We start from the raw sequence: 12,034 nt of genomic DNA on the forward strand, positions 1-12,034 counted from the left end.
AGCTGTCCAGTTTTCCCAGCACCACTTATTGAAGAGCCTGTGTTTTCTCCATTGTATGTTCTTTCCTCCTTTGTCATAAATTAGGTGACCATATGGGCGTGGGTTTATCTCTGGGCTTCTTATCCTATACCATTGGTCTATATTTCTGTTTTTGTGCCAGTACTATGCTGTCTTGATGACTGCAGCTTTGTAGTATAGTTTGAAGTCAGGAAGCCTGATTCCCCCAGCTCCATTTTTCTTTCTCAAGATTGCTTTGGCTATTCGGGGTCTTTTGTGTCTCCATACAAATTTTAAGATTTTTTGTTCTAGTTCTGTAAAAAAATGCCATTGGTAATTTGACAGGGATTGCATGGAATCTGTAGATTGCTTTGGGTAGTATAGTCATTTTCACAGTATTGATTCTTCCAATCCACGAACATGGTATATCTCTCCATCTGTTTGTATCATCTTTGTTTTCTTTCATCGATGTCTTGTAGTTTTCTGCATACAGGTCTTTTGTCTCCCTAGGTAGGTTTATTCCTAGGTATTTTATTCTTTTTGTTGCAGTGGTGAATGGGATTGTTTCCTTAATTTCTCTTTCTGATCTTTCGTATTTAGTTTATAGGAATGCAAGATATTTCTGTGTATTAATTTTGTGTCCTGCAACTTTACCAAATTTATTGATAAGCTCTAGTAGTTTTCTGGTGGCATCTTTAGGATTTTCTATGTATAGTATCATGTCATCTGCAAACAGTGACAGTTTTACTTCTTCTCTTCCAATTCGTATTCCTCTTATTTCTTATTCTTCTCTGATTGCCGTGGCTAGGACTTCCAGAACTATGTTGAATAATAGTGGCGAGAGGGGACATCCTTGTCTTGTTCCTGATCTTTGAGGAAATGCTTTCAGTTTTTCACCATTGAAAATGATGTTTGCTGTGGGTTTGTCATATATGGCCTTTATTATGTTGAGGTAGGTTCCCTCTGTGCCCACTTTCTGGAGAGTTTTTATCATGAATCGGTGTTGAATTTTGTCAAAAGCTTTTTCTGCATCTATTGAGATGATCATATGGCTTTTCTTCTTCAATTTGTTAATATGGTGTATCACATTGATTGATTTGCATATATTGAAGAATCCTTGCATCCCTGGGATAAATCCTACTTGATCATAGTGTATGATCCTTTTAATGTATTGTTGGATTCTGTTTGCTAGTATTTTGTTGAGGATTTTTGCATCTGTATTCATCAGTGCTATTGGTCTGTAATTTTCTTTTTTGTAGTATCTTTGTCTGGTTTTGGTATCAGTGTGACGGTGGCCTCATAGAATAAGGTTAAGAATATTCCTTCCTCTCCAGTTTTTGGAAGAGTTTGAGAAGGATGAGTGTTAGCTCTTCTCTAAATGTTTGATAGAATTCACCTGTGAAGCCATCTGGTCCTGGGCTTTTGTGTTTTGGAAGATTTTAAATTACAGTTTCAATTTCACCACTTGTGACTCGTCTGTTCATATTTTCTATTTCTTCCTGGTTCAGTCTTGGAGGGTTATACCTTTCTAAGAATTTGTCCGTTTCTTCCAGGTTGTCCATTTTATTGGCATAGAGTTGTTTATCGGCTGTTAACCTTATGGGAGTTCCCTTGTAAATTATTTGTAGTTTTTCCCTTTTTGCTTTTGATAATTTTTCTTTGTCTTTAATTTTTGTCAATTTGATTACAATGGTCTCAGCATGTTTCTCCTTGGGTTTATCCTGCCTGGGACTCTGTGATTCCTGGACTTGGGTGGCTATTACCTTTCCCACATTAGGGAAATTTTCAACTATAATATCTTCAAATATGTTTTTGGGTCCTTTCTCTCTGTCTTCTCCTCTGGGACCCCTATAATGCGACTGTAGGTGTGTTTAATGTTGTCCCAGAGGTCTCTTAGGCTGTCTTCATTTCTTTTCATTCTTTTTTCTTTTTTCTGTTCCACAGCAGTGAATTCCACCATTCTGTCTTCCAGGTCACTTATCTGTTCTTCTGCCTGAGTTATTCTGCTATTGATTCCTTCTAGTGTATTTTTCATTTCAGTTATTGTATTGTTCATCTCTGTTTGTTCTTTAATTCTTCTAGGTCTTTATTAAATAGTTCTTGCATCTTCTGAATCTTTGCCTCCCTTCTTTTTCCGAGGTCCTGGATCATCTTCACTGTCATTATTCTGAATTCTTTTTCTGGAAGGTTCCCTATCTCCACTTCATTTAGTTGTTTTTCTGGGGCTTTATCTTGTTCCTTCATCTGGTACTTAGTCCTCTGCCTTTTCATTTTGTCTGTCTTTCTGTGAATGTGGACTTCATTCCACAAGCTGCAGGATTGTAGTTCTTCTTGCTTCTGCTGTCTGCCCTCTGGTGGATGAGGCTATCTAATAGGCTTGTGCAAGCTTCCTGATGGGAGGGACTGGTGGTGGGTAGAGCTGGGTGTTGCTCTGGTGGGCCAAGCTCAGAAAACTTTAATCCACTTGTCTGCTGATGGGTGAGGCTGAGTTCCCTCCCTGTTGGTTGTTTGGCCTGAGGTGACCCAGCACTGGAGCCTACCGGCTGTTTGGTGGGGCTAATGTCAGACTCTGGGAAGGCTCACACCAAGGAGTATGTCCCAGAACTTCTGCTGCCAGTGTCCTTTTCCCCACAGTGAGCCACAGCCACCCCCTGACTCTTCAGGAGATCTTCCAGTACTAGCAAGTAGGTCTGATCTGGTTCACTCTCCTATGGGGTCACTGCTCCTTCCCCCTGGGTCCTGATTTGCACACTACTTTTTGTGTGCCCTCCAAGAGTGGAGTCTCTGTTTCCCCCAGTCCTATCAAAGTCCTGCAGTCAAATGCCACTAGCCTTCAAAGTCTGATTCTCTGGAAATTCTTCCTCCCACTGCCGGACCCCCAGATTGGGAAGCCTGATGTGGGACTCAGAACCTTCACTCCAGTGGGTGTACTTCTGTGGTATGATTGTTCTCAAGTTTGTCAGTCACTCACCCAGTAGTTATTGGATTTGATTTTATTGTGATTGTGCCCCTCCTACTGTCTCACTGTGGCTTCTCCTTTGTCTTTGGATGTGGAGTATATTTTTGGTGAGTTCCAGTGTCTTCCTGTCGATAATTGTTCAGCAGTTAGCTGTGATTCCAGTGCTCTTGCTAGAGGGAGTGAGCACATGTCCTTCTACTCCGCCATCTTGAACCAATCTCCTGTAAATCGGAACTGATTTTTTAATAGGAAATCATATCCAGAGCAAGATGGCCCTGGGCTAATAATGGATAGATGTGTCTATTCTCCCAAATAATATTTTGTAAACAGATGGAAATTTCAGAAAACAGTCACATCTCATAGAATATGAAATTTAAAACAGGTTAGTCTAAATATAGTACTATAAGGTAAATGGAGAAACAAATACCCTCATACTTTTCAGCATATCTTTCAACTATTAGTTAATTCAGAAATATTATTAAATATCTACTATGTGCCAGACATTGTTCTTAGTGCCTGGGATTTGGGATATGCCATCAACAGGAACCCTTGCCCTAGATTCATATTCTACGTCAAGGATAAACAACAGACAACTGTATGTGACTATAATATTAATGAGTGATAATTGCCTTGACTAAAGTTAAAGGTAGGTAAAGCAATAGGAAATAGAAAGTCACAATGGTGGGGAGTGAGAGACTACTGTAGAGAAGAGGGTCAGGGAAGGCTTCTCTGAGAAAGCAGTATTTGAGTATACGCATGATTGAAATGAGGGAGACACATAAAGAAATCTAAAGGAAAAACCTTCCCCCAGGCAGGGGTAGGAGGAAGTGCAAAGTTCCGGGGAGGGACTCAGCTTGGAGATATCCTGTGTCAAGAAAGCTAAGAAGGCAGATATGGTTAGAGTTGATAGTTTGCAAGGCCATCTAAGTTAGAAAGGGGTAAGGATTATTTCCTGAATGGGGTAGGAAGCCCGTGGATGATTTTGAGCAGGGGAATGGCAGATACCTGGTTTTGAGGCCTCTCTACTTTCTTCTCCCCTTGGGGAGTCTTCCCTGCCTGCTCAGTGCAGGGATAGTCAGAGGGAGAGGCAGATGGCTTTGAGCAGGCTGTGCTCACCTCACAGTGCCTGGTTGATTCATACATGTCGTCTTACAGTCTAAGTGAATATTTGACTGGTTGCAAGAAACTACCTATGGCAGTTAGTTCCCGTTTTGTTCAAATATGTTAATTGATTTATCAATATCTCTCTGAAATTAGAGAATCACTTAAATATGAGATGCTGGGATAATGAGTAGAGGTCTCTTTGTTTAAAAGAGGAGTGAGGAATAGTTCCGAGCTTTGATTTGTAAAGTTCCCAAAACATTTGACGCAGATACCCATGATGATGGAGGCAAAGTTAAATGGAACAGGCGGAGGTATTTCTTCCTCTCTTCTAATGAACAGGACCCCCTTGGGCTAACTGAGGATTTACAAAGTCCTCAGGGCCCCAGTAACGTTTCTCCTCCCCGGACCTGCCTGATATAAAGCTATGCAGTTTTCAATCTTTTATTAATCATTATATGTTACGTAAGGTAAACATATTTTTTGTGGAGTCTCACATTTCTGTTGCATATTGCTTTTTGATAGCCACCTCAGGTTGACTTCAATAAATCATCTCTATTTTTTTGACATGTACTTTCTCAGAGTTCAGTGTGTATGCAGTTAAGTAAGATGAAATATTCTACTTTCTATTACAACCTATCCTTGGGTGGTTTGTTTTATGACTGCAATGAAATGATGTTGTTACTGAAGTGATTATGGAGAGTCATATGTTTTAGAATGCTGAAAGGTGGGGCCTTATTTTAAGGACATTTTTATGACCCAGGGAACTAAAGGTGCTGAAATGTTAGGAATAAATATTGTATAAATAGCATACATTTGGATTCATTCAGTGTTTTAAAAATCTGCCATCATAGTTTGTTCCATGTAAGAAGATATGTAGATCCAGACTCTGTTGCTGGGCCTGGTCCTCATCACCAACATTCCTAAGTCCATAGCCTGAGAAGTAAGTATTTCATTCCCTAGACACCCCCATTCCCATGAAAACTCACACATGCTTTGCCCAGTTCCCTCAGGACGTTGTTCTCTGAACAGGGCAGAAAAGTCAGCACTCCCAATATGTTGACTATCTCTTCATCTAAAATGCACTTTAATTTCTTAATGAATTCAGTATAGGTAGAGTCAGGGAGGCTGACTGGGTAAGCCAGAATTATTTTTTTGTTTAAAAGCATCTTAGCATGACTGTACAAATTACTGCTTTTTAAAATGCTTTATGTATTCTACATGAGCCTCATTTCCTTCTGTGTAACTCTTAACATATACTGTGATGCTTTGAGTGTGGACAGAGACAATGAAGACAGAAATAGGAAGTAGCAGTTTGTGTATATTTGATCTTGAAAATAGTCTGTAGGAGGGAAGTGGGTAGAAATAAGAAGAATAGTAAGGAGTTAACTGCAGTAAAGAAAATGAAGTTTTCTCAAAACCAGATGGTAACTGTTAATTATGTTAATTAATTAAGGTTTAAAAATGGTCAATAAAAGAATCCAGAATGTTTCTGGATAATCTTACATAATTAACATTATGTTAACAGTTACATAATGTTATATGTAACATTATGTAACTGTTAACATAATGTTAATTATGTAATGAAATGATATGTTTTGGATGTGGTTGACTTAGATCGATGTTAGTATTTACTCAAACATAATAGAAGTGTGCATTTGCAAATCAGAGTTTGTTCTAGGTCAAGAATTATCATGGGAATTACCATGCCAAGGTGTGTGTGTGTTTGCATGTCCTTGTGTGCATGTGATTGTGCATGTGTGTGTATGTTTGTCCAAGAGTGCATTTCTAGTGTTTATTGCATATCATAGCAATCTTCATAAAATAGACATAAATACGTATAAATCATGCAAAACTAATATATATTGATCATCTGTTATAAACCAAGCATCAAGAAAGGTAATAATTATACTACAAAAGGCACAGTGCTATCTCCCAAACTGCTAGTTAACCTCTTGCAAAAATTTTAAAATGTAGTGATTTGTTTCTGTAAACTTGCAAATAAAGTTCCTTCATATGGACTCTGCCTTTAAAGAGCTCATAGTTCAGTGAGGTAAAAAACATGCCAAACATCATTATTATATAGTGTGAAAAGTGAAGCAGTAGAAATGGATCAGCTGTTACACAACTAAAGGGAATGATTAACTTTATCAGTTATAACAGGGAGGGTTTCCATATAGCAGTGGCAATTGCTGTGCTTGGAAAGATATCTGGGATCCTTAAATTCCTGCCATCTCTTTCCTGTCTTCTTTTTTTTAGTTAACTGCTCATCATCCACCAGGTCTCAGCTCCTGTCTTTGTCTCAGGGTTGCCTTCCCTGACTCCCCCGACTGATTCTTGTTCCTGTGTTTCACGTTTGCTTCCTACAAATGACATTGCTTTCCTTAATTTGTAGTAATACATTCACTACTGAAATCATGTGCCTGCCTTTTCCTTAGCCTCCATCCCCATTAAAAGCCCTGTGAGTGAATGTACGGGATATGTCAGTTTGTTCACCTTTGTATCCCCAGCACCAAACAGAGTGCCTACCTTGACCAACAGGAGAAGGTCGTTAATTATTAAATGGAGAATTAATACATTTTTTAATAGTTGAGCTTTCAAGTACCTTAGTGAAATATAAGTTTGTGTCCGTATCAGATCTGTAAATAACTAATTGATATTTTCAGGTCTCTTTGTACTGAATTAACTCAACTAGAGTGATAATGTCCATTACTGAACTGCTAGATATGGCACTTAACAAATGTACTTATTGTTTTAGCTCTCTAGTAAGTTTAAATATTGTTGTCAACAATTCATAAATTTCTGTGCATGTTACCTTTCAGTCTCCTCATAGTTCAAGTCTTCCCCATTCAGCTTCTTCATATCTCTGTCAGAAATCTTATATTCTGGATTCTTTTATTGACCACTTTTAAACCTTAGTCTACACCCAAATATACCAAATATACCAGAATAAGCTTGTCACAAATTCTATTTGCAAAATAGACAATAATTATAATATATGACTCTCTCTGGATTTAAACATTATTTTTGATTTTTAATTACTGTTTAATCTGTTGAAATTCCAACATCAGAAAGATAAAATATATTTCACTTCTGGAATGCTCTTACCAAGATACAGTATTGATTGTACTTTTTTTTTCCACCCACAAAGAATGCATAATTTTCAATGAATTATTACTTAGAATCAGCTATAGCTAATAAGACAAATTATTTGTGTCAGACAGAAATAAGAGAACCCAGTCTTTCATGGTATTACAAAAATTCTCTACTTGTTGAAAAATTTTCCTGTTGGATTATTATTTTTATCACAGTTTAAGATGTAAGTTAGTACGAAAAGGAACATAATCTGTGGTACTTTATGAGAGATCAATTTTGAGAAAATAATATTAAAATCCTGAACAGTTGCAGTCCTTTAAGTTAAGATATATATATATTTCTGGAAAGGAGAATCACACACATTTTATAGAAAATAAAGATGGCCAAATCTTTTCATGGGCAAAAGCTAAATCTATGTCATTTTTGAAAGAAGTTTTTAAACATAGAGGACTCTGCCCATCCTCAAAATAATGTCCACTGCTTTCCTCTCTGAATCTTCCACTGTTTAAATAATAAAATCTACCTTTGAGTTAAAGCTTTGTTTGTGAACATACCTCATTAATATGTATTAGTAAATCAAGATGGACTGTACACTTATTAGTCAATAGACAAAAATCAGGGTTCTTGGGGAAGAAGATATTTTTAATTATATAGAAATGTAATGTAAATGTTATGCTGTGAAGACTCTGGATTCTGTTGTATTCTTTGGAAGAGTGTTGACTTATTTATTTCAGTAGGCAGGCATTAAATTAGTTGGACTCAAACTGTAAACTCAAGCATGTGGGTATTAGCTTAAATCTCAGTTCTGTTCTATCTCTAACTGGGCTGCTTAGAGTATTACCTACTAATGTATGACTCTGGTTTGCTTGGAGATTAAGGAAGAGTTTATATACAGATTTTGAACACCTTCTCTTTAGTTCTGGTCTTTTTATGATTCTCCCTACCTCTACAAGAAGTTTGGTTGTCTAGTATTGTGTTTACTTCCTCAGGCCATTTAGAGTTTCAGCAGTCTCTCATTATCCAACTGGGGTCTGGCCTTAATCCAAAAGGAGCCTGGCTTCAGTCCAGAAGGCAGAAATGTGAAATACACCCGCTGCCACTCTCCTCCTCCAAATATCGGCCCCAGAATCATCTGCTTCTGGTCTCTCTTCAGTGCATTTAGAAGCAAACTTCTGTGTGCTCTCTGGAGCTCACAGTTGTCTACTGTGAGAGAGGTGCTCCAGTAGAAGCTTACTTCACCATATATATGGTTTTAAAGTCAAAGTTATTAATTCATTCTAATTTGTCTGAGGAGTTATCTATTTATCAGGAAAATCACATGGGCTTCTTTTCTAATACAGTCTATAAATCTATGTAATTATAAACCAAATTGTTAAAATTAAAAAATATTATTCCACAGCTTTGAAAGCCAAACAGTTCTTTTCTTTAAAGCCAGTAATAGAAGTCATTATGAAACTCTCAGTGAAAACTTTGTTTTTCTTTAAGCTGCAGCTTTTGGCAAGATAAAACAAGGTGCCAACATATGTTAATCATTGAAGTTTAACTTTTGCTCTTTCTGTCAAAGTTTATGTTGTATTAGACCTGGACAAGATATAACTTGAGTACACACATAATGAGAGAAAAAGGCTTTTGGTGAATTCATCTCCAAAGTTTTCTAAGAATGAGAGAAACAGTAAGAAAAGGGCCAAAAAGAATATAAATGAGAGCTGCCTATGGCCAGATAGAAAGAATGTTATAATCAGTGGTTCAGTCAGCAGGAAGGTCTGAGGGGTGTTAGTTATAATTCTGAGGGAGTAGTAAAGGGACCATGGAAGGAATTATATTGGACTAATAGGCCCTGTTCTATTAAAAGATTGTTTCTGAGCTTTTATTACTAAAGATTGTTGTCACTAGTTCTCCTTGCAGTTTTACAGATACCATTGGAAATTGAGTGTCACTGTCCCCCTTGAAGCCTTTACATAATCTGTCAGAGGCTTCCAGTTCCTTTTGTCTTTTTGGATAGAATGGAACAATGACACTTCTGGTGACCTTCTTATATATAATACTGACAAGTTTTTCTACCTACACCAAAAAAAAGTGATTGATTTGAAGAGATAAAGGAGGCCTGGAGTGTATATGTCCAGGACAGGACTGAATTCTTCAACAAAATTTCCTTTTCCACCCTGAGACTTAGGAAGTCCTTAATGATAGTATGGAGAATTAAGCACAATTAGGGTTTAAAGTTTTTAAATTAGGAAACATGTGGGTCCTTTTGATTAGAAGATGACAGTTTTAAGGGATATCGAAGTAGTATGAACACTTTAGGGGAAGGAACAGAAGGGAAATGTAAAGAGGGAAAAAAATAAACGTGTGTAATGAGCTTTGGAAATATTATTTCCACACTAAGGAAATATTAAGTTTCTCACATTTTAAATAGTTTTATCTAGAGAGTTTGAGGGAGGTGATTCTAGATTTCACATCACATTCAAAAGTCTCATAGTATTTTGAAAATGTAGACCATTGGATAATCAAGATGTTATTTTCTTTTTGTTCGGTTGTGCCTTTCAAATAATTTTCTTCATGTCACAAAGTGTTCCACAGTAATTCTAAATTGTTCTTAGTGAAAGTATGTTAGTACGTTGATAGATATGCACCTAAATTGACATTATAATATGAAAAGATGATGGAAGCAGGTATTTTATCCAGAAGTGGCACAGAATTACATTGATATGACCCAATATGAAACTTCAACAGCTATAAAGGATGGTGCTTCTGCAGCCTCATGTTTCCAGTATCGGGCCAAGTTTGCAGAAGTACATCAAGGATTCTAAGATATGTAAACTATTACCAGGTTGAGAGTCTGAGGTGAGGATCTGAAGACGATGCGTTTAGATTATTATTTTGAAACATTTCGAAGGAATGTTTTTTCTCAAAAAGCAGAGTGTCTAAAGACAATAAAAGTTTTCATTTCATTTAATTGTTTTAAGATCGTAGAGATCTCTGTCTATTGACAGTAGAGGTAGAAAGTAGATAAGAGGTTGAAGATCATTTAAGCAGCTGGAAAAGGAAGGTGGGGTCCACAGCCTAATTGCTATTCAACTTTTTATGGGAGGATACTGTTTTTCTCCCTAAGAAGAGCAGAAAAAAGAAAACTGACTTGAGAAACAAAAATGCAGAAGTAGAAAATAGAAGGGTAAGGGGAAAAACCTAGAATAGTGCGTAACAATGTGTAATCACCAGAAGCTTCAAATATCCAGAGATTATGAGCCTTCATTTTGAATTTTACTAACTTTACACATTTTCTCCAATACCTCCAAAACAAAATCTAAATATTTTATTCACCCTTTGCCTAACAGTATATGGAATAAACTATTTTGTCTTCTGTAGACTATAGTAATCAATTGATGAAATTAACAAAGTGAATTTAGTAGCTTGAGGAACTGATAAAAAATTCTTACTTTAACAGGACTTTCTTTCCAGGGTAGTCAAACCTTTTTAAATGACTTGATTTACCTTTCATATTAACAACAGCAACAACGCTTGGTTTAGGAACATTTTACTCACCCCCTCTTCATAATCTGTGTGTGTGTGTGTGTGTGTGTGTGTCTGCTTCTGAATGGCAATTTGAAGTGACTGCTCTTTTGCTGAGGGCTTTCACTGATACGGTCAAGAGCCATTAGAGATTTTAGCTTAGACCTTGGTTCTGAGAAAAAGTCTGTCTCTTCCCCTATCTCCCTCAATGCCCTGAAGTTCTTCCAGAGCTATTTGATATTGTTTTTTTTTCCAGCTTTTGTAGTTGTATTTTTAGTATCTTCCTTAAGCAAGGCTAGTTCTCCTTCTGATATTGCCTTCAAACTTTGAGGCCTGATCTATTTACCCATCCTCCTTGGCAAATTACTTCTGATGTTTACTCTGCTTGAACGCTGACTGAAAGCAGTCCCAGGGCTTATCAATCCAATCCAGTAGCTCCAGGTCTGCCTGTAATTTTGTATTTTCAATTCATTTCCTAATCACAGATAATATTTATTTTGTATGTGATCCCAGTAGTAAATTTTATAGATTTTTTTCCATTTTATATCCACTTTAGCTCTGTTTTTGTAGCCAAGGGGAATTATAGGTACAGTTGACCCTTGACCTACATGGATTTGAATTGTGTTGGTACCCTTATACATGGATTTTTTTCAATAAATATACAGTCAGTCCTCTTTTTTGGCAGGTTTCACATCCATGGATTCAACCAGCCACCAATAAAAATTTCCATCCCAAATTGGTTGGGTCCGGTGAATGTAAAACCTGAAACCCATGGATATGGAGGGCCAACTGTACTGTGCCACTTTATATAAAGGACTTGAGCATCTGCAGATGTTGATGTACACTGGGGCTACTGGAACCAATCCCCCATGGACACTGAGGGATGGCTGTATATGAAAACATCCTGTTATCCTGATCCCCCTTTATTCCACAGTTTGCTGAAATATCTAGAGTATAAATCAATGTGTAAAAATGGTTTAAAACCAGGCATCAGATTGATTTTATGCTTATATGGCTGCAGGAATCTATTTTTAATAGACTTTATATTTTACAGCAGTTTTAGGTTCACAGCACAATTGAGAGGAAAGTACAGAGATTTCCTATATCCCGTCCCACACCTGCATAGCCTCCCCCATTATCAAGATCCTCCGGCAGAGGGCACATTTGCTATAATTTTTTTTAACTTTTTATTTTATACTGGAGTATAGTTGATTAACAGTGTTGTATTAGTTTCAGTTGTATAACAATGATTCAATTATACATATACATGTATCTATTCTTTTTTAAATTCTTTTCCTAATTAGGTTGTTACATAATACTGAGTAGAGTTCCCTGTGCTATATAGTAGGTCCTTGTTGGTTATCCATTTTA

General features: G+C 36.9%; 1 long non-coding RNA gene across 1 annotated transcript in view; it reads left to right on the top strand.

Moving 5' to 3' along the window:
- The window catches only part of LOC309622563, a 488,156-nt gene that overhangs the window by 38,697 nt on the left and 437,425 nt on the right, over positions 1-12,034 (top strand). The gene's annotated exons all lie outside the window — the stretch shown is intronic.

The sequence above is a fragment of the Balaenoptera borealis genome, assembly GCF_965194805.1.
Source record: "Balaenoptera borealis genome assembly, chromosome: 2".
In the NCBI taxonomy this organism is placed as follows: domain Eukaryota; kingdom Metazoa; phylum Chordata; class Mammalia; order Artiodactyla; family Balaenopteridae; genus Balaenoptera; species Balaenoptera borealis.